This window comes from Adiantum capillus-veneris, chromosome 14 (assembly GCF_014529385.1).
Source record: "Adiantum capillus-veneris isolate H3 chromosome 14, ASM1452938v2, whole genome shotgun sequence".
Classification (NCBI taxonomy): Eukaryota; Viridiplantae; Streptophyta; class Polypodiopsida; order Polypodiales; family Pteridaceae; genus Adiantum; species Adiantum capillus-veneris.
In genome coordinates this window covers 140,797,287-140,817,688 of record NC_140944.1, presented here as the reverse complement: position 1 = coordinate 140,817,688, position 20,402 = coordinate 140,797,287, and the positions used below count along the sequence as shown (strand labels likewise).

Here is a 20,402-nt window from a genome sequence, read left to right as displayed (position 1 = left end):
TTGTACAAGATAGGTGTATGAAGCACTTCAAAAAGTGTCACTTAGTGGAACTCTACCACGGGTTTGTCTGTTACTTATACTTGCAAACGGATGGTGAGTCAGAGACATCCCAGTCAACAACTTTCGGTAGTTGTCCATTGGCGTCGGAGGAAGAGGTAGAGAATGTGGAGGTGCAGTTCTACCCAGAAGAGGAGTGGGTAGAGGTACTAAAGGAAACATTTGATGCGGGCTTAACTCTTGTTTCTCTTGCGGGTGCAGCAATAGGGTGCAAGCAAGAAAGTCCAAGTAAGGAAGTGACTTTGCCTCTGAATTGTGCTCCCAGCTTTGCTATGGTGGGTGACACCCACTATGTTCTGCTCATAGATATCATGCATGAGCTCAATATACGAGAGGACTACTGCCTACCTGCAATTGCAAATTTTTGTGAGGCAGACATGGGGTTTGTGGATGATGATGGAGTGGACCAACATCTTATTGCCGAGACAGGTGTCCGCGACTCACACTTCACTTCAGGGTGGCAACTGATCAAAGATACATTCAATGAAGCGAAGTCTGGAGAGGCCAATTTGCCAACAAATGAGCAGTTTGAATCGACAACAAAACAACTCGGGTTGGAAAACATGGATAGGCTCGTGGCACCCAGAGATCAGGTAATGAATAGTCAGTCTATTCACTTGTGGGGGAGGTCGATGCTGGAAATGGACGAGAATCAGATGGTATCTTTTGTCGTGCATTCAGATGGTATTGGAGATGGCCCAGTGATAAAATATCATGATCATTTTCTGTTGACAGGTGCTAGTGTATGACGATAGTTTCCTTAGAAGGGCGGGAGGCTCACGGCAAGGGCTTGTCACTAGAGTCCAACGCAAGGATGCGGCCTTGTCTCACTACATCAGGTGTTTCAACCACAAAAAGGTTTGTAGAAACAATTCAAGTACTTGGCAATTGTACTCATCTCACTTACGGCCCATAAATTCATTACAATTTTTATGTAGATCATAATATACCACAAGGAATACTCCGATGACAATGCAAAGTTCCCACTGTTTGCAATGAAAGTTATTACAAGATTGTGTGGTGGGCACCCCCTCCCACTAAACGCAAAAAGACTAATTCTGATTGAGAAACAGTTTGCTCTATGGGTATTTGGCATTGGGTATGGGTGCCAAGCACTTAGAGCCCCCTATTTCATGTCCTACACAGCTCAGGCTCTGGCTACAGTGGTTGAAGACCCGGAAAGCTTAGATCCATACAACAAGCGGTTGTTTTTGAGGGAAAGAAAACGCCTGATGCCCGTGGGGATGCTGCCATCAACAGAGGAACGAGCTCGTCTACAGAGCTTGCACATCGAAGAGGTACAAAGTGAGGAAGAAGGAGGTGCATTGAAGAGGATAAAAACAATGGGCTTAGGTGCATCTTCTCCTGCTCCTGACTCGTGACCGTCGCCACCACCTCGCATGGCGCTCCGCCGCAATTGAAGCTCCCCAAGCCATCTGTTTCTTCTCTTTGCGGATGTGTTGTAAAGATCGTGTAATTTATGAACTCTTAAGAAGTTCCTTCTGCCTTGCTCTATGAATTAGTCGTCTATAAGTCCATTGGTGTAACTCTAATAGGCTATTGGCCTTTTGTTTTCCTCCCCCATGTCTAGTGTGCTTAAAATAACCTGTTCTTGCCATGTAGTGGGTTTTTTCCATGCCTTGTGTGGACCATATTGATAGTGAGCCGTATGTCTTGGAAAAATATAGACCATGGTTGAACAGTATGTGCTGTATTGAAATAAAACAAAATGGTCAGTAGAGTACAATTTAAAAATTTGTTTTGTATACATAGAATGCCAACCCACCATGTAATGTGTGATATGTTGCCCACCCCACCCTGTAAGGTAAGCCTTTTTCCAATCCAGCAAGGCTTCTTGAAATGATGTGAGCTTACTTTGGTCCCAAGAATGCTACTCAATGTAATGGAAATTTTTATTTAGTGTTTTCTACACATTTGCCTTGTGATTCTAGACTGCCCCACCACCACCAGCATTGTCTTTAACCACTTTATGTAACTGTCTCCATTTGTTGAGCATGTTTCTCCTTTCTTCTCTATCTGCATCTTTGAGGCTAAACCCAAGAAACCTTCTTGCCTTCACTCCGCCTATTGATGCTTTTCTCGATACCTTGTACTGACTTTGAGACATCTTAGGGTCCTCTTCGATTTTTACATTGCCTCCATGCAAACCAATGTCTCAGAGCACTCCCTCTAATGCTTTGATCACTCTTTTCGACTCACTCTCTGGCTTTAATGTCCATGCAAAACAATGTACAAATGAACCACCTGTTCAATTATTCAACAGAGTGCATGAAGTGTACAGACGTGCACTCTACTTAGAGGAATATCCAGCACTGGTTTAAAAGTCTTATCTTGAAGATGTCTGTTGGGAGCTCTATTCCATTGCACACTCTCAAGAGATTGTGCATCAGCCATGCAATATAAGCATGGATTTGCCACAGCTGCTCCATGTGTTATGTTGTACATACACTTAAGATTATTTAGGTCACCTGCCATGTGCCATTCCATTGTGTAGTCACCGAATCCTTCCACTGAAAGAACGGCTCCGTTTCTTTGTTCAATGATGATAGAAGGAATTTGGGTTTGACTAAAAACCCAATCGAGGATTTCAAAATTTTCCTTATCAACCTGCAGTGAAAAACGATTACACAAAATCAACAACCAAATAATCAATATTTTTGTTATCATAGAGTGAACGAAGTATACCTGAAATGATCCTAGAGTTAGAATGTTGTTTTCGGATTGCACGCTGAAGTATCATGGATCCTCTTTCGTTATTGATGGATCCAGAGCTCTATTCATCAGGGTAATGGTGACTCTCTCCAGCTTCTTGTTCTTCAAGACCTCGCACTCGTCGAGCTTCAAAACAAACTTGAGAACCCCACCGCACTCCTCTTGACTGATGTCAAAGAAGTGAACTACATGCCTTTGCAATGCTTCAAGATCAACGAAGAGGTTGTTGTGCTCGTTAAACTATACCTCTCTACCGCCCTTGCCTAAGAATGTTGCTTCAATATGGAACGGTGACCCAAGTTTCTCAAACACCTCATCATTTACGTGTCGACGAGTAGCCTTTACATGTGATCGCTTTGGTAGCAATGATCCTCTCTGTAGTTTATTTTGATACTTTTTAGCTAATGCTTTGAAGAGTTCCATGTATCCCATCTGTGAGATGCCACTCTCATCAAGTATTGCTTGCACTTCCATTGGTTCCAGCTGATTCTCGTCATGAAGGAGGTAAGTAGCCTCCCATTTGGAACTAGATGGTTGTAATGCACTCCGGCATTGAAGCGTGCACCGTTCGAGTTTGGATGCAGTAAAGACCTGCCAAAAAAGCACCATGCGTTATGATCATGTATAGTAAAGGGTATCCATTTCTTAATGAAGCACATTGAAGAAACAAACTTTGAGTTACCTTAAAGCTCGTATTCGTTTTTTCAGGCCACCACTACCAACCTTCATGTTCTCAATGTTGCACAGATCTCGTTTTCTTTTCCGACTACCAAGCACGGTGTCTTTCTCTCGCAAACTTGTGATCTTCTTCCCAAGGCCTTGGATTGTCTCTCTGTTTGATGAAATCTTTTGAGAGCATGCTTCATTAAGTTTCTTCAGCTGCATGTTCTCCATCGCCAGGAAGTTTCTTTGCCTTTCCGCATTCAATCCTCTCATTTCCAAATGTTCGGTGTATCCTAATAGCCCATTCTTGCCATCGCCTGTGAAATGTAAGAGGTTAGTGATATTAGCAAAGGGAGGTGGCGCATTTGTCGTAGGATCCTTTGGATAAATAAACCCATCGGTCCACAAATCCAAATGATGTTCCTTGTTTGTCCTTCTAAGTTCTTTCTCCCGTTGAAACAAGAAAGACTCCCTCCTACGTTTCTGCAACGGTGCGTACTCTTGCAATACATCAACATGAAGATGATGTGTGTTCTTTCTTTGGGTAAGTGTTAAAGATGAAGGGGCTGAGGATTGCAAGTTCAAATTAGTGTTTTCATCAAGAAAAGACTCGTTCTCCATTCCTAGAGTTGATAGAGAAGAAGACGGAGACTCGAAACTCATGAAATATCTCAGGTTTTGGGAGGGAAGGCCATATTCTCAAGTTTAGAGTTGATAGAGTTCGTGTGGCTTATGTTTATGGAGGGAATTCTTGTAAGTTGGCATTTCAAATCATTAGTCATACGGTTACTTGGATTCCTGACAAGAGAACGAAGGATAAGAATGATAAAGACGGCGGCTACCTACCAAAGAATGTCATTTTGGCTTTTGATTGCGCAGAAAAGTATCACATAAAATGCACAATTTAACATTTTCATTTTCTCTCTCTAAGCCGACGTGGCACTTCTTACAGGGCCCAAAAGTGAGTCCAAATTTCTCCTAATGTGGTGAGAAAGGTGAAGGATTTCTTCAGCAGGTAGTGTCTGAATCGTCTACAAGTATAAACCATACTGGTCATCACCAATTCAATCTCAAAAACAATCTCTTTCATGAGGAGTCTTCACTCTGCTAGCATAATGAACAGGCTTCATATACTGAGATTTCTTCCCCCTTTGTAATAACATAGCTCCAATAGCATCATCTCCCACTGATGGGTTAACATAAAACTCCTTTTCCCAATCAAGAGCCTGCATAATGGGGAGCGTACTCAAAACCTCTTTAACTCTATCAAAAACCTCGTCACAGTCATGAAACCACTCCAAGGGATCATTCTTAACTGTTTGTTGCAATGGATACAATAGCTATGATGCCAAAGATATGAAGCGAGACAAATATTTAACTTTTTGTATGAAAGTGGCCAACTATCTGGTATCTTTTGGGTATGACAGTAACAACAAAGCCTCCACTTTCTCTGGATCTTCTTCAATTCCATTTTGTGAAATAACATGTCGAAGAAGCTTCACCCGTGGCTGTGCCAATGACATTTTTTAGGGTTAAGCTGGCCCCCCCATTCATCATACCTTGCAAAAGTCATTTCAAGCTTTTGAACATGCTCTTTCCTTGAACTATATACACAAAAATCATCTATGAACCCTTTGACAAACCTTCCAAGGAACGGGTAAGGACCCAATCCACTTTCCTTTCAAATGCTCCCGACCCATTTGTCAACCCAAAAGGAAGGCAACAAAAGCAGAAACAATCCCATGGCGTGATAAAAGTAGTCTTTTTTCGGTCTGCAAGAGCAAGGATAAGCTGAAAGTATCCTGAATACCCATCACACACACCGTATCTTTCAAAACCAGCCACTACATCTAACAATTGATCAATAAAAGGCAAAGGGTAAGGATCTTTCTTGGTCACCACATTGTAATCGACACAAACTCTCAACCATCCGTCTTTCTTTGGGGTGACTACTACAGGGTTCACCCATTCATCATTATCCACTGGAACAATGAACCCTGCATCCAAAAGCTTATCCACTTCTTCCTTTAAAGCATTCATTTGCTCCTTGCCCATCCTTCTTAATTTATGTTTGATTGCTTTTGCTCCTTCAACTAGCTCAATTTTCATAGGATCCCCAACAAAACCCCTTATTTCCTGATATGAGGTAATGAAAAGATTTGGAAACTTGTCCAACATTGCTAAGTACTCCTTTCTTTCTCCTTGTGTCAAATCAATACTCAACATATTTTGGATCAACTCTTTCTTCACTGGTAGTTCCTGTTTAGGTTGCATAAACTCTTCAAGTTTCTCTAAACGGCTTGAAGCATTTATATTCCTTGATACTTGCAACACTTCACTAATTTCTTTTTGTTCCTCGTTTAGCAACAAAAATGACACTTCACCCTCATCACTGGAACTCGAAGTACTACTACTTTCTAAGTCTTCAAGACTATCATCACACTGGTAGTTTCGGACTCATCATTCTCACTCACATCTTCAAGTGCCATAGGCTATTTGGTAGTCATATCAAACACTCTCTTTTCACCCTTCTTGTCATGCACACCAATTGTGCCCTTGCGCCAATCTTGCACGACAACAATAGCTCTCAACCAAGGTTGTCCCAAAATGAGAGAAAAAGCTCCCAGACCAGCTGGCATAACATGAAAGTTCACCATAACCTTCACATTAACGACTTCAACTTCCAAATTATTGATCATCCCCAAACATTTTACCTTGGCATGGTTTGCCAGTCGAAACCAAAATCTAGAGCGTTTCACATATAATGAGACCTAATCTCTCCACACATGACTGTGTGATCACACAAACTTGAGCACCTCCATCAATGTAGGCTTCTCCCATGCCCACACCTCTGTGCCAAGCATGCACCACATGACAGATGTCGGGTCACTCTCCCATAGACAACACTCTGACTTGTCCATGCTTCGGCTCTTTTTCTGGATTCACTAATTACTTCCACTACCTTTTAAGTTTGGGCACCATATTCATCAACTGTCCAAAAGTACAATCCACTTTTCTCCCAATCAGGATTTCCTTCAAACTGTAAGCTGTTTAGCCTTCTCCGAAAGGCAAATCTGCCACTTCAAATTGTCTACGAGGCTTTCTATTTCTCTTGGCTTTTGCATCTTTACCCTCCTTCTGCTTCCCTTTCTTTCTCTGCTAGGCCCTGGTGCTGCATAGCCTTCCCTCTCTCTTTTGCCTATTGGCAACACACCTGCGTCTTTCTTTTCAACCCGCATAATACCCTCATGACCACCCAAGGTTGAGGCTTGATTTTCCTGTCCAGTACCTTGATCTCCTCATATATCCAATGCATAATCATTAGCTTTGTTAGGAATCTGTTGAGGAAGTGGGAATATCCCCTCCCATCCTTGCTGGCTTTGAACAATAAGTGCTAATATGACCAAGTTCACCGCAATTATAACAAGTGGGGATGAACCTTCTCTTTGGCTCAAAACCGCCTTGTCTATGACCACCATTCGCATTAGGCTGAGCTTCACATGCTTGAGCCATTTCTCTACCACACCCACGACCACGACCACCTCCACCACCAAGGACACTAAGTCGCAATTCTTGCATCATGGTCACCATGTCTTACGTATTTTGTTGTAACTGTTTGGTATTAGCAGCCCTTTGAACATGTTGGCCTCCAGCTTTTGGTTGATTCTCCTCCTTTTGGCTGCCATTATTTTGCTCAGGGACCGCTTTCCCATATTCATTAAGTTTTTGAGCTTTCAATTCTTTCTCTCTGGCAATGGCGATTGCCTCCTCGAAGGTGGCGGGCCTTTTCACCAAATGTTGGACAACCTAATCGCAACCCGCACAAAATTATCAAATCCGTGGATCGGCAACCCGGCTAGGGCATGGAAGCACGAGCATCGGATGAATAGAAATAGAGGATTCAAGAGATCACCTCTCCAATGCAAGTATAGATTATCCATGGCAAGAATAACTCTAAACCTAATCTAATCACTAATCAATCAACTCCTATACACATCAAGTTGACCGAAGTCCGACTTACCATAGACTAGAAACCCCAAGCACACTAATGATAAGTACACCACATGTCAATCACGGCACTTCATCAATAGCTACACACAATAGGTGAATGGTGCTAGAGCTTCATAAAACCTATGTACACACAAACAAACAATAGGGAACACACACTAATTACAAGATTAAGACCCAACTTAATCAACCTAATTAGTGATGCTAAATATCACAAATCAAATGCTTGTAGAAGAATAGGAGTGGTTAACAGAAAGAAGTACATACCTCTCTCAAATCTAGAATAATGAAAGTGTAATACTACTTCATGACATAATGAAATGTAGAGAAGAAGAGACTAATGAGTGAAATAAGGATTAGATTAATCAAGAATAGCTTACTCTAATTACAATGGTTAGCACTAGCCTCTCAAGCATGGGCATTAAGCTCAAGGCTAGGCCATAGAGTGAACACTCAAGGGAGAGGGATCTCTCAAAAGTGGATCCTCAAGAGTGGATACTCAAGAATGAAGCCTCCTTGCATAAAGGCTTCCTTTTAAAGGCTTTCACCACAATCCCTTCTACTATGGGTTTACTAGCATATACAACTTTGGAACTCCAAGTGAGCCCAAGACTTATACAAAGTGTGTTCAAAATATTGTGACATCCATAGCATATCTCCCGCTTGATGCATAACCGGTGTAGCCTGTGCTAGCCACTGCTAACACCCACACCGAGAAATCTTGGTGGAGGCTTGGCGGGTGACTCCGAGCACCAAATGCGACGCTGTAAAGCTCTGACTTGGAGCTTATCACTTTGGATATTTCTAGAATCCTTGACCACACATTTTCTAATTAAATCCAGAAAATTGGCCCACTTGCCTCTCCTCGCATGCATCCGTGCCCACTTTCGAAGTAAGGAACCGCCCATTTCAAATGCATGTAACTCATGATGTATGAGTCCGATTCACTGGCTATCAAGCATGACTGAAAATACTCATTGAAAACCACATTTTAGAAGTTCAAACAATCCAAAACTCTTGCAAATGACTAAGCAGGACCAAGACTTTATACATAAATTCTACAAGAGCACTCTAAAAACTCAAAGCATTATGTACATCTATGTACTCAAGGCTAGTGAGCAAGCATTTTAGCATGGATCACTGACTCTATCTTCATCCAAAAAATGCCTGACAATGTATAAATGATTGCCTCAAACTAATCTCAAAATTGTTTCTTTTACCGAAATCTACAATGGCAAAAGTATGCTTATATTCAATACCACATGAAGATAAATCATCTATTCAAGCATGCTCAAAGATCTACCAACAAATCTCTATACTAGTTGCAGTTTCATACATATTTTTGTGAGAGCTGGTCTTCACCACTTATTTTAGATATGTTTTGTAGCAATGGCTACCCTAACCCCACTATCAAGTATGGAAATTGTCTTCACTCTCTTGTGCTCTAGTGATAGGGTGATTTTCCCTTCTTCTCCCTTATAATAATCTTCAACCTTGTTTGCTGGCACATGTTTTGATTTTGGCTTCTCTGGTTGAGTTTTTTCCATGGTTTCATTTACAAGAGCATCTTGAAGGATTTTCAACCCCATCCTTTGCAAGTTTTTGCCCATTTGACCCCACAAATGGCCTAATCTATTGAAGTTTTTAGAGAGTAATGGTGCATCTTATACTCGACGACATCAATTTATGGAGGCCTTTTGTATTTGTCATCTATGGAACTGGGTTACATTGAGATGGCATGACCTTAATCTCTGATATTTTTCTTGTGTTCTCTTCTAACAAAAGGTAAAGTCTTTAATGTTCCTAGCTTACTTGCTACGGACACTTTTATCCTTGCATCACCATATAACAATTGTATGTCTCCTAGATAAATCTCATGGTCCATGTTGAATTTTGGGATAGGTGCTAATTGTAAGGTGGCACTATCATCCATCTCCTGAGACTTGGCCTCATTTGTTGTGCTTGCTACTACCCTTGTATCTAGTGGAGTTTTGTTTCCAGGTTTCATTGGTTTACTCGTTTGTTTTCTATGTGCACACTTTCATCCTCTTTTGGAGGTATTGGCACTACTTGTTTGGGAACATTCAAAGTCTCTAGCTACATTAGAGCTTGGGTTGCCCCTACGAGCCGTCTTCACATTTCCAATCTTTTTGTCTCGACTTCTGGATGTGTATACATTAACCACCACCACCGAGGTACCAAATTGGACCAAAAAACATAGCACAAGGGGGAGGCAAGCTGCAAATTGTGTTGGGACAACAACCTCCTTTGCCTCAAGACAATAGGGCTATTGCTTGTTATACTCCATCGGCAGAACCACTCACAAGTCAAAATATAATTCCACCAACTTATTATTATGAAGAGCCACTGGAAACTTATGAGAGAGAGCTTGTTGCGGGAGCAAATCACACCACCTCCTATAAAGTGCATGCAACACTACCTTGATCAACATAATGTCAATCGAGGAAACACATGGCACGATAGGCGCACGAAGGCAATCTCTTTAGCTCGTCAGGATGAGACCATCCCACACATACAACACTCTGGAAGGTCAACTAAACCAAAATCAAGAATCTCACTACTCTCAAATACACCACCCAACCCACATACACAGAAACAGAAGGAAACTCACCAAATCATACCAGGATCATACAAAACTTAAGGAACACCATCCCCTCACTAGGATACACATGTCCCAAAGCCTCTACACTCAAAATCCTTGCTCCAAATTCATCTGCCAAAAACGCGTAGAAGACAGAGAAAAATTTTGGAAGTGTAAGAAACTGAAATCTATGAGTACCTATGCGTAGCTTATGTTTCCACAATTCTAATGACTACTTGCACATATAAAATAGACATTGTTCGATACACTTAGGACCACAAATAACTCGTAGATGCGTTAGTGCATGTGCTCCATTTTGTGTGGAATGTGGCGTTGTTGCGTAGCTCTCTTCGAGCCTTGCAATGGTGCAATCAAATCTCCAATGTGATGAGTGAGCAGGACATAGTGTCATGATGAAGCTCACAGTCTCTCTCTTTCTCTCACACACACAGTTGACGATAGCTCAAAGCTTTGATTATGATAAATTTCTCTTTACAAAATGACCTAGGTACCTTATACACTAAGGCTACCATGGTTATACCAAAAATAGAGTTCAAGGGGTCAAATGGCTTTGTATTTACAATTTGGAAGTGCCATTGCACCCTGGCTTCTGCAACTAGAATAGTTACTCATTACAAATGATGTTTTTAACCATAATCTGCATCATTCCATAACTCTCAAAAAATAAGTCTTTGGTACAAAAATTGAGTTATGTCGTACTGTTGACCCATGGGTCAACACTCCCTCCTCCGAATTCATGTCATTCCTGACATGACCTGATTGTCAATGTTGATGCAGTCTTTGTTGTTGTTTTTGCTTTTTTTTTCTCCAATGCTTGTACATTTTTCAAACCACAACAAGAACTATGATTCATTAGATCTCAAGACAAACTTGATCTCAACCTCTTTTTGTTTCCATAAATACGATCACTTTACTTTCATCCATCACGCTCCAATAAATCTACCAATTTTGAGTATTTCTCATTCACAGAAATAGCTTGTACAATTTGTAGAATTAAATGATTGGCTTTCAAATTTTGTGAAGCAATGACAACTTTGTAAGGATTCTGTAGAAATTGTTTGGCTAAACCTTCAATTTCTTTAGGCCAAGTTGCAATCCAATACAAAGTTTGTCTATCAGGCTGAATCTGGGAGATAATTTTTTTGATTTGATCCGCCTCATCAAGGACAAGATATGTAACCCTACAAAGGCTGTTTTTTTCTACCATTGAGCATATCAATCAAACGGCCTGTGTCGCTATGACTATCTTTGCACCTTTTTGAAGCTCCCTTATCTACGGTCCCTTTGGTTCACGTCTGTAAACACATGTATTCTTTATCTTCGATGAAGCCCCAAAATTTGTTGCCTCTTGTTGTATTTGGATGGCCAGCTCTCTAGTGGGTGCTAAGATGAGAACAATCGGACCATCACTTGGTGAAAGTGCAGGCTGGGCATTGACATGAACAATGGCTGGTAATAGATAGGCAAGTGTTTTCCCTGACGTGGTCACTGCAATCCCAATAAGGTGCCTTCCTTTCAAATCCATTGGCCAACCCTGTGCTTGTATTGATGTTGATCCTTTGAAACGAGCTCTAAGGATACCTCCAAGAACATAAGAGATCCTCTAATTACTTTTGTGTGTGCTCTTCTTCATTGGGGACTTGCGATGTTCCTGCGTCAAGGTGATCAAAGTTGCATTTACCACTGTTAGCTTTTGTGTACTCTGTAAATCATCATACTGCTTCTACTTGATCTCGGAGGATCAATTAATAGTTATGTGACTATCACATGAGTGCAGCAAAAGGGGTTATTACATTTTATTTTTTCTCACATTTTCACATACAAAAGGGTATCGTAAAATGGAATTGGGAAAAAAATTTACAGATTGAATAGGGAAAGGGTGCATTTTATCTATAAAAAATTCATAGATAAGTATTTTTATAAATAGTCCTTGAAAGCACACAATATACACAATTTATACATAGCACGGGGGATTCACTAGTAGTAATAGGGGGATGCCACTTGCGTGCAATAAAATTTCCTTTTTAACCCCTACATACGGGACCCTCCTATGTAAAATCTATCCATTTGGCATTAGAAAACCCCCCTATTGTACACTCATGTGATACCATATGGTAACCCTTAGTGAATCCCCCGTGATACATAGTGACCCTCTCGAGTACTTGATACATGACTTAAATAAAGCCTACCAAACCCCAGTTAAATCTCCAAGTTAATAACTTGCTTCAAAAGGGCCTTATCAACATCATTCACGATAGATGATCATCTATGAGCTATCATTGTCCATTCGTCCCCAAAACTCATATACATGATGTAGAGGGTATGTAGATGGCTATCATGGCTTCAAATTTGAAAAATTGCATCTCTAGCTAGGAATTAGACGTCTATCTTTTAATTTTTTTCACCCTTAGCTGATATTCTCTATTCATAGCCCACTGACAAAGTTTGGCTTGATTAGGACTTGTATTTGGCTTTCTAAGCTAACTTTTTAGGGTTTTAGTCTCAAAAACGACTAATGGGCATCTCTGGCTAGACACCTTCTGGCTGCCAAACACATGTAGAACCAATGATGATGACCAGAATTTGGCTTGACCCCTGGTTGTTCCTTTAGAAATTTATCACAAAGATGATTGAATTGCCATTTCCCCCCCCCCTTTTTTTGTCAATATTGTTAGTCCCTTTTGTTTATTAGGCTTCATTAAATCACATACAAGATAGAATATTTTTAGTATAAAGGTCTACTTCCTGTATACATCCTTGTAGTTGCATGAAGTGTCTGATAGGCAAATTTACAGTTGATGGATGATTTTATTTAGTCGCATCACCAACTTTCTTTGTCCTTGTAGGCCATCCCGAAGTTTTATGACCATTCTCAGTCATTTTTGGCCTCATATTGTTGTTGAAGACTGGTCAGCATTCTTTTCTTACCTCTGACATTATAGCCTTGTGATTATGGCTTTTGACACATACCTTATGAAGTTTCATCATTATCTTGTATCTTGTACTCTTTGTACTATCCTGGCATCTATTTAGTCTTTTTTGCATCTGGATTATGGAAATTTTCCCCTTTTTTTCAAGAAAATCTCAAAAAATAGCTAAATAAAACTAAAAATTAACTTTAACAAAATCAAAATCATTTGAACAAAATTCTAAACAATATCCCTAGGGGCTCATATATGGATTTTGTCCCCGTATTCCTCTTGTAATGCTATTATGAGGGCATATACTCTGAATTTTGTCAAAAAATTATCACAAGCAAACGCCAAAATTCAGTGCAGCTCACAAAACATTTTTTTCTAATATTCATAATATTAGGTCCACATCTACAATGCCTTCTCCTTTCCTATTTGGAGTTCTCTTGGACGACAAAATATCGTCAAGGGTATGTGCCGTGCTTGGGCAATTGTAATGTAGCCCTATTATGCATGCACAGTCAATTGTAATGCTTATTGGCATTTTCTGGCAAGGCTTCCTATTGTAAGCAATGTGATGGTCTTTGAAGCTCCTTTGTCGTTTTCTTGATTAAAGGTTGTAGAGAGATTTGGACTTCCTCTTGGTTGCCTCTTCTTATTTTTCCCCCGAGTGTTTCCAGTGCATTCACTTTATCTCTTGATTTTTAAGCCTTGTGCAACATGCAATGGTGAAGTAAGTGACTTTCTCTCCTTTAACGGTATTGTAATCGTAGAAGGATTTGAAAGAATTCAAGCGGTGGTGCAATGACAATAGTTTTGTTGGTTTCCAGTGCATTCACTTTATCTCCTGATTTGTAAGCCTTGTGCAACGTGCAGTGGTGAAGTGAGTGACTTTCTCTCCTCTAATTGTATTGCAATCGTAGAAGGATTTGAAAGAATTCAAGCGGCGGTGCAGTGACAATAGTTTTATTGGTTTCCTTTGGGAGAAACTTCTTTGTGATGACTGGTTGTTTTGTTGATGATGCTCATTTGGGAACCCATACTTGCCCTTGCTTTGTTTGTGTTTGAAGAGACTTCTTTGGGATCCACCTTGTCTTTGTGTGAGTCAGCAACGGTCTTTGCTTCTGCCCTTGTATGCTTGGTTGGGACGGGATTCTGATTTTGAGAGTTGATACTTTAACTATTTTTGAATCCAAATAAACTCTGACCTCTTTGTGCTTGGATCAACTTCTTTGCGAATCCAAATCTGAGCTACAAAAGATTGCAGCTTTGTGATCTTCTTAGTCGTTCTTGCTTTTGGATGAATTGGCTCTTTGGTATCCAGATTTGTCAAACTTTTTGGCTTTGATTTGTTGTTCTTTGCTTTTGGCCTTCTAGGGTTGTTACGGAAGCTACTAGTGAGGGTGATAACATGAGTTCCTAGTAGGAGATGTCGTAAGAATCATCACTATTTTTACTATCCTCAAAAAGGCTGATATCTGGCACTTTTCCTTTGTGGTTTGGCTGGTTATGGAAAGGTAGTATCTGTTTGCTCTTGGTTTTTTGTTTCTGGAATGAATTTTTTAGACCATTGGTCCGAGTGTTGTTAGCTCATTGACATGGTCATCTCAGTCTTCTTGGTTGAGTCTTTTCTTCCTATATAGGAGCCACACATGAGGATGCTTGTTGTGGCTGCATCACTATCGAGAATTTTGGAATCCACTTCTAATGCACTTTATTCTTATAGTGGTGACATTGGTTCCTAGGTCTTTGATCATGACAATCTTAGTTAAAGTGTCATTTATGCCACCTGCTAGTTTGTACTTATTTCCATTGTTGGTATCTTCTTGAAGCTTGAAGTGTTCTACAAAGTCATAGAACTCGTCTTCTTCCTTGTCTTTGTTTCCTTGGATCACACTCACTGCAAAATAAGGAACGACATCAAAGCCATCTTTATCACAAAACTTTGTTGTTGGATTGTTTTAAATAGCACACACATCCATAGTAGCCAAGATGTGTTCCCATTCTAGTGGCTCTAATGCTTCTTCAAGAAATGGTTCTAAGATGTAATTCTTAGCTTTGATCATCCTTTCTAGGATACATTCCTCTCGCTTTAAGCTTCGGCATTGCAAAGCTCCACACATCCATAGTTATTTAGGCTTACCCAACCATGTTGGAAGTTTTGATCCTGCTATCGTAGCGGAATCAAACTCCTCTATAGGGGTTCTTGTCAAATCCTTATAAGTATGATCTTTTAAGTTTATCCTTGTCATGGTTTCCATGTGTCTAGGGTATATATGGCTGTATCCCCAATCTTGGACCATTTTCAGCTGCCGCATGAATGGTCTTCCCAGTATTATGTTGTAATTTTTCTTCTTGTCGAGATCAACAATAGCAAAGGTTTGCTCATATTCAATGCCACAAGAAGTAATAACTAATTTTTCCAGCATTCCTATGGGCTTTTCCATGTGTCCATTTGCAAGCTACAAGTTCATCCTAGTAGCCCTCACTGTTGTTTTTCCCCATGGATTCCATATCTCTTTTGTTGTGATGGAAATGCCAGCTCTTATGTCTAGTATTGCCATGGTTTTTACACCTTGGAATTCCATAGGAAGAGTGGTGTTCCCATCTTCTCCCTCATAGAACTTGCCTACCTTTTTTAATGGCACCAACCTAGTGTTTAGTTGATGCATTTCATGCTCTTTGATCCTTTCCTCAATTTGAGTCATTGGGTTTTTTACGCCAAATTTCTCTAGGCATCTTCCCACAGTAGTCCATATGTTTGGACTTATTCTGAGAAATGCAACTAACATTATCGTCAAGTGAGTGGGGTAGATAGACTATCTATTAACCCTTTTGACTTGATGACCTTGTTGGAAGATAGTCTCTCTGATGAGACTACGATAACATTTGACTTGGCCTCGTGCTCTCTCGTATAGGACGACAATGTTCATAGAAAATGGGGTCGATTGTCCATAGATTGTACAGATCTTTTGTCTCCCCAATACAATTTCACTTCTAGATTCATTTGAGATCTAGTATCAATTTCCTCTATTGGTGAAAGAGACACTCCTCTACCATCCCACTTTGATTTACTCGTCTGCTTAGCTCACTTGCTTCATTGTGATTTTTTTTGTAAAGAGAGGGGGGGGGGGGGGGGTGTCTATTTATAGGTTTTAAGGGCTCCCTAGCTGCTTCTGGCAGGTTCTGGCACCTCAAGCTAGCCCCCAGCTTCCTCCTAGTGCCACCTGCTGCTAAAACCAGCTTGGGCAAGTTCATCATAGCCCCACACAGCCCCCCAGATACCTAAAATTGATTTTTTGCTATTTTTTTGACTTTTAATGATTAACTTTGGAAATATCTGCAATTTCTAGAAACTTTAGGATAAAAAGTCTTTTGTAGTTATGATTCTAAAACCTTTCAATTTTATTTAACTAACTAAATTCACAATGTAACCTTTCAGAGCCTGTAACTTTTCCAGATTTTATCGGAATTCTGTTCTGAAAATTTCTAACCATAGTAAAGTCATGATTACGATTCCAAAAATACTAATATTTGTCATAGTTGGATAATTCTACATTGTTTTCTTAACAACCAGGTTAATTTGATCATGCTTTGCACAATTTCTAAGGTTTTAGAAAGTGGAAACCTTACAATCACCCCAACTTAAGGAATTGAGATGTCCTCGTCTCAATCGAATTTGGGGAATTCTTTGAGAAGTGATACTTCGTCCTCCCATGTGGCATCTTCAGTGGGGTAGTCCTTCCATTTTACTAGATGTTCTCTGATTACCCTGTTTCGCAGACTTCTTTCCCTAGTATCGAGAATACAATCTAGTTGGAGTTCAAGAATTCCTTGCTTCTGCATCACAATCTCTTCGTCGTCTAGAGTGTGATTGGTTTGGAATATATGGTTTTAGAAGACTAATATGGAATAAATTATGGACCTTGAGGTGTTCAGGTAACTTTAGTTTGTAAGCTTGATCACTGATTACTTTTATCACTTCATAAGGTCCACAATATCTACGGCTTAGTTTTTTGAATTTTCCCAAGGATAAATTGCTTCTCTTTGGCCGTACCCGAAGGAATACTTTATCCCCTTGTTTGAAAAACCGATCAGACCATTTCTGATTAGCATAATGTTTTTGGTGGTCCTTAGCTGCTTGAATGTCCTGTCGTATGGCCTTAGTTTGGGCATCCATCTCTTCCAACATTTGTTTTGAAGCTTCTACTCTAGTTGTGGGATCAGACTAGTTTAGGGGTGATATACATTCATGCCCATAAAGTGCATTAAATGGTGACATCCCAATGCTTTTATGGAATGAGGGATTATAGGAGAATTCCACCAGAGGAAGAAATTGTATCCATTTTCGGGGTTTTCTACTACAGTAAGCTCTAAGGATGTCTTCAATAACTTGATTCACTCTTTTTGTCTGACCGTCTGTCTGAGGGTTTTAAGCTGTACTGAAACATAGCTAGGTACCTAAGGCTTCAAATAAAGCTTTCCAAAATTTTGAAGTAAATTTTGCATCTCTGTCAACTGACTATTCTTTTTGGAAGTCCGTGTAATCTAAAGATCTTTTTGACAAATAAACGGCTTATGTCTGATGCAGTGTAAGTTGTTTTCACAAGCATCAAATGAGACACTTTAGTCAGCAATATGTCCACTACCACCATAATGGAGTCGTAACCCCCTTGAACGGTAGGAAGGCCTGTTACGAAGTCCATGCTAATGAGTTCCCACTTCATTTGGGGAATGTCAAGGGGTTGAAGTTTTCCTGGTATCATTACCCTTTTAGCCTTAATCCTTTGACAGGAAAGGTATTGGTTGAAGTAGCAAAGCATATCTTCTTTCATTCTTGGCCAAAAATAGCTTTCCTTATGGCATTAAGGGTCTTTTCATAGCCAAGATGGCCGGCGACTGGAGTGTTGTGTCCTTCATAAAGGATAAACTCCTTTAATGTTGGATTCTTAGGAATGTAAAGTCAGTGCTTATAACAGAGAAGTCCATCTTCAAGTGAATAATCCTTGATTCTATCCCTCTCCTTCTATTTTAGGTCTTTTTGATTGATAACCTGTAGGAGTCTTTGATAATCCTCATCTTCCAAGGAGGCTTCCTTAACCTTGTCTAGAATTGGATTGTCGACTGTGGAAATGGCCCCAAGAAAAACCTTGAGGCTAAGGGCATCAACAACCACATTCTCCTTTCCTGGTTTATATTTTATTTCAAAATCATATTCTTGTAAGAGTTCTATCCATCTACGCTGCCTCATGTTGAGTGTTGCTTGAGAAAAAATCCACTTCAGACTTTGATGATCAATGATCAACTGAAACTTTCCTACTAGAAGATAGTGCCTCCAGAGTTTAAGAGCATGGATGACGGCTAGGAGTTCCAGATCATGAGTTGGATAATTCAGCTCATGGATTCTTAATTTTTGAGAAGTGAAGGTGACCGGTATGCCTTCTTGGTTTAAGACTCCTCCTATAGTAGCAAGGCCGCTGGCATCGGTTACTACTTCAAACTCTCGAGTGAAGTCGGGGAGTTTGAGTACAGGGGCTGATGTGAGATTTTGTTTTAGTTAGAGGAAACAATCCTCCTGCTCTTTTTCTCATGTAAGTTTGGCTGTCTTTTTAAGTAGCTAAGTCAAGGGTGCGTTGATGATTGCATAATCTTTGACGAAGATTCTATACCATCCTGTAATGCCCAAGAATCCTCGAATTTCACTGACCGTTTTGGGTTGTGGCCAATCTATTATGTCCCTAATCTTTGCAGGGTCTACAGAGATTCCTTCAGAGTTTATTATTAATCCAAGATAGCTAACTTCGGGAGTAAAGAACACACATTTGCTCATCTTAGCAAACAACTGATGTTGGCATAGAAGAAGTACTTTACGTACATGGCTTCATGCTCTTTTTCATCTTTGGAATATACCAAGATATCGTCAAAAAATACCAATACAAAATTATCCAATATATTCTCTGAATATATCTTGCATGAGCCGATTAAAAGTAGCCGGAGCATTCGTAAGACCGAAAGGCATCATGATGAACTCATAATGCCCATATTGGGTGTTGAATGCAGTTTTATAAATATCTGCTTCCTTAATCCGGATTTGATGGTAACCTGATCTGAGATCAATTTTTGTGAATACCTTGGCTCCATGTAATCTATCAAGTAATTCTTCGATGCGAGAAATAGGATACTTATTCTTTATTGATACCTGGTTAAGTCCCCTATAATCAATGCAGAGACGTAAAGATTCATCCTTCTTCTTTTGGAATAGAACAGGCGCTCCCCAGGGTGAAATGCTTGGTCTTTATGAATCCTTGTCCAATAAGTTGACAAAGCTGTTCTTTTAATTCAATAGCTTCAGGGAGGGATATTTTGTAGGGTCTTTTTGAAATTGGTTCACTACCTGGCAAGGTTTCTATTTCGTGGTCTATATCCCTTGGGGGACGTAAATTTAAGAGATCTTCTAGAAATACATCCGAAAATTACTTAGGCCATTCTGGAGTTGTGTTGTCCTTTGAATCATCCGCCTCATTGAATTTTACTACAAAGATCTATTGCCCCTTGCGTAACCCTTTCAGAAGTTGACTAGCCTTAACTAAATGACCCTTAGGCTTCCCATTTGATCCTTGTACTAATGTTTCTTCACCTAAGTGATTTTTGAAGGATAGGTTCCCTTGAGCACAGTGAATATGGGCTTGATTTTTTATTAACCAATCCATTCCTAGAATACCGTCATAGATTCCTATTGGTAGGGTCCGAAAGTAAGATGAAGTGAGGGTTCCTCCCAATTCAAATTCAACTTCCCCGACCGTAAATTGAGATAGAACCTTTTTTCCATTTGCTAGTTCTACCACTAATTTCTTGGTGGGATATTGGTTTAATCTGAGTTTCCTTAAGCATTTAGGGGAGAGAAAAGAGTGTGTGTTGCCACAATCTATAAGTAGTTCAAATTTTTCACCTTCTTTGTTTGCAGTGGTTTGGATGACTGCATACTATTGTCGAGCTCCAGGGTTATCAATGGCGGCAAAAAGAGTAGCTCTTTCATCTTCTTCATCCATCAAGGTTGGCTCTCCCACTGCAGCATAAGCTCTGGCTCCTCTACCTCTTCCTCTGTCTCATTTTCTATTTCTTCCTCCTCTTTGATTATTTCCTTGGCCTATCTGAGTCTGAGGAGTAGTTCCAGCAACGGCTCTGCGATTTTTCTCCTCGGGGCATCGGCTCCTGTAGTGCTCCATTCAGTTGCATCCATAACATCTGATATTTGGAAAAGTGTGTTCTATATTAGCTGCAGTTGTCCCTTCCCTTCGTTGATTTCCTTGGTTGAAATTTCTCCTTGTCCTTCCTCTAAAGTTATTGTAGTTATAATAGCTCCTTGTAGGGGGTTTCCTTCAGCCGCAAGCGGTTTAGCTCTGAGA

General features: G+C 40.2%; 1 pseudogene; it reads right to left on the bottom strand.

The window, feature by feature from the left end:
• Positions 1-11,672, bottom strand: part of LOC147443255 (DEAD-box ATP-dependent RNA helicase 20-like) — a 77,160-nt pseudogene extending 65,488 nt beyond the window's left edge.
• Positions 11,673-20,402: the final 8,730 nt, after the last annotated feature.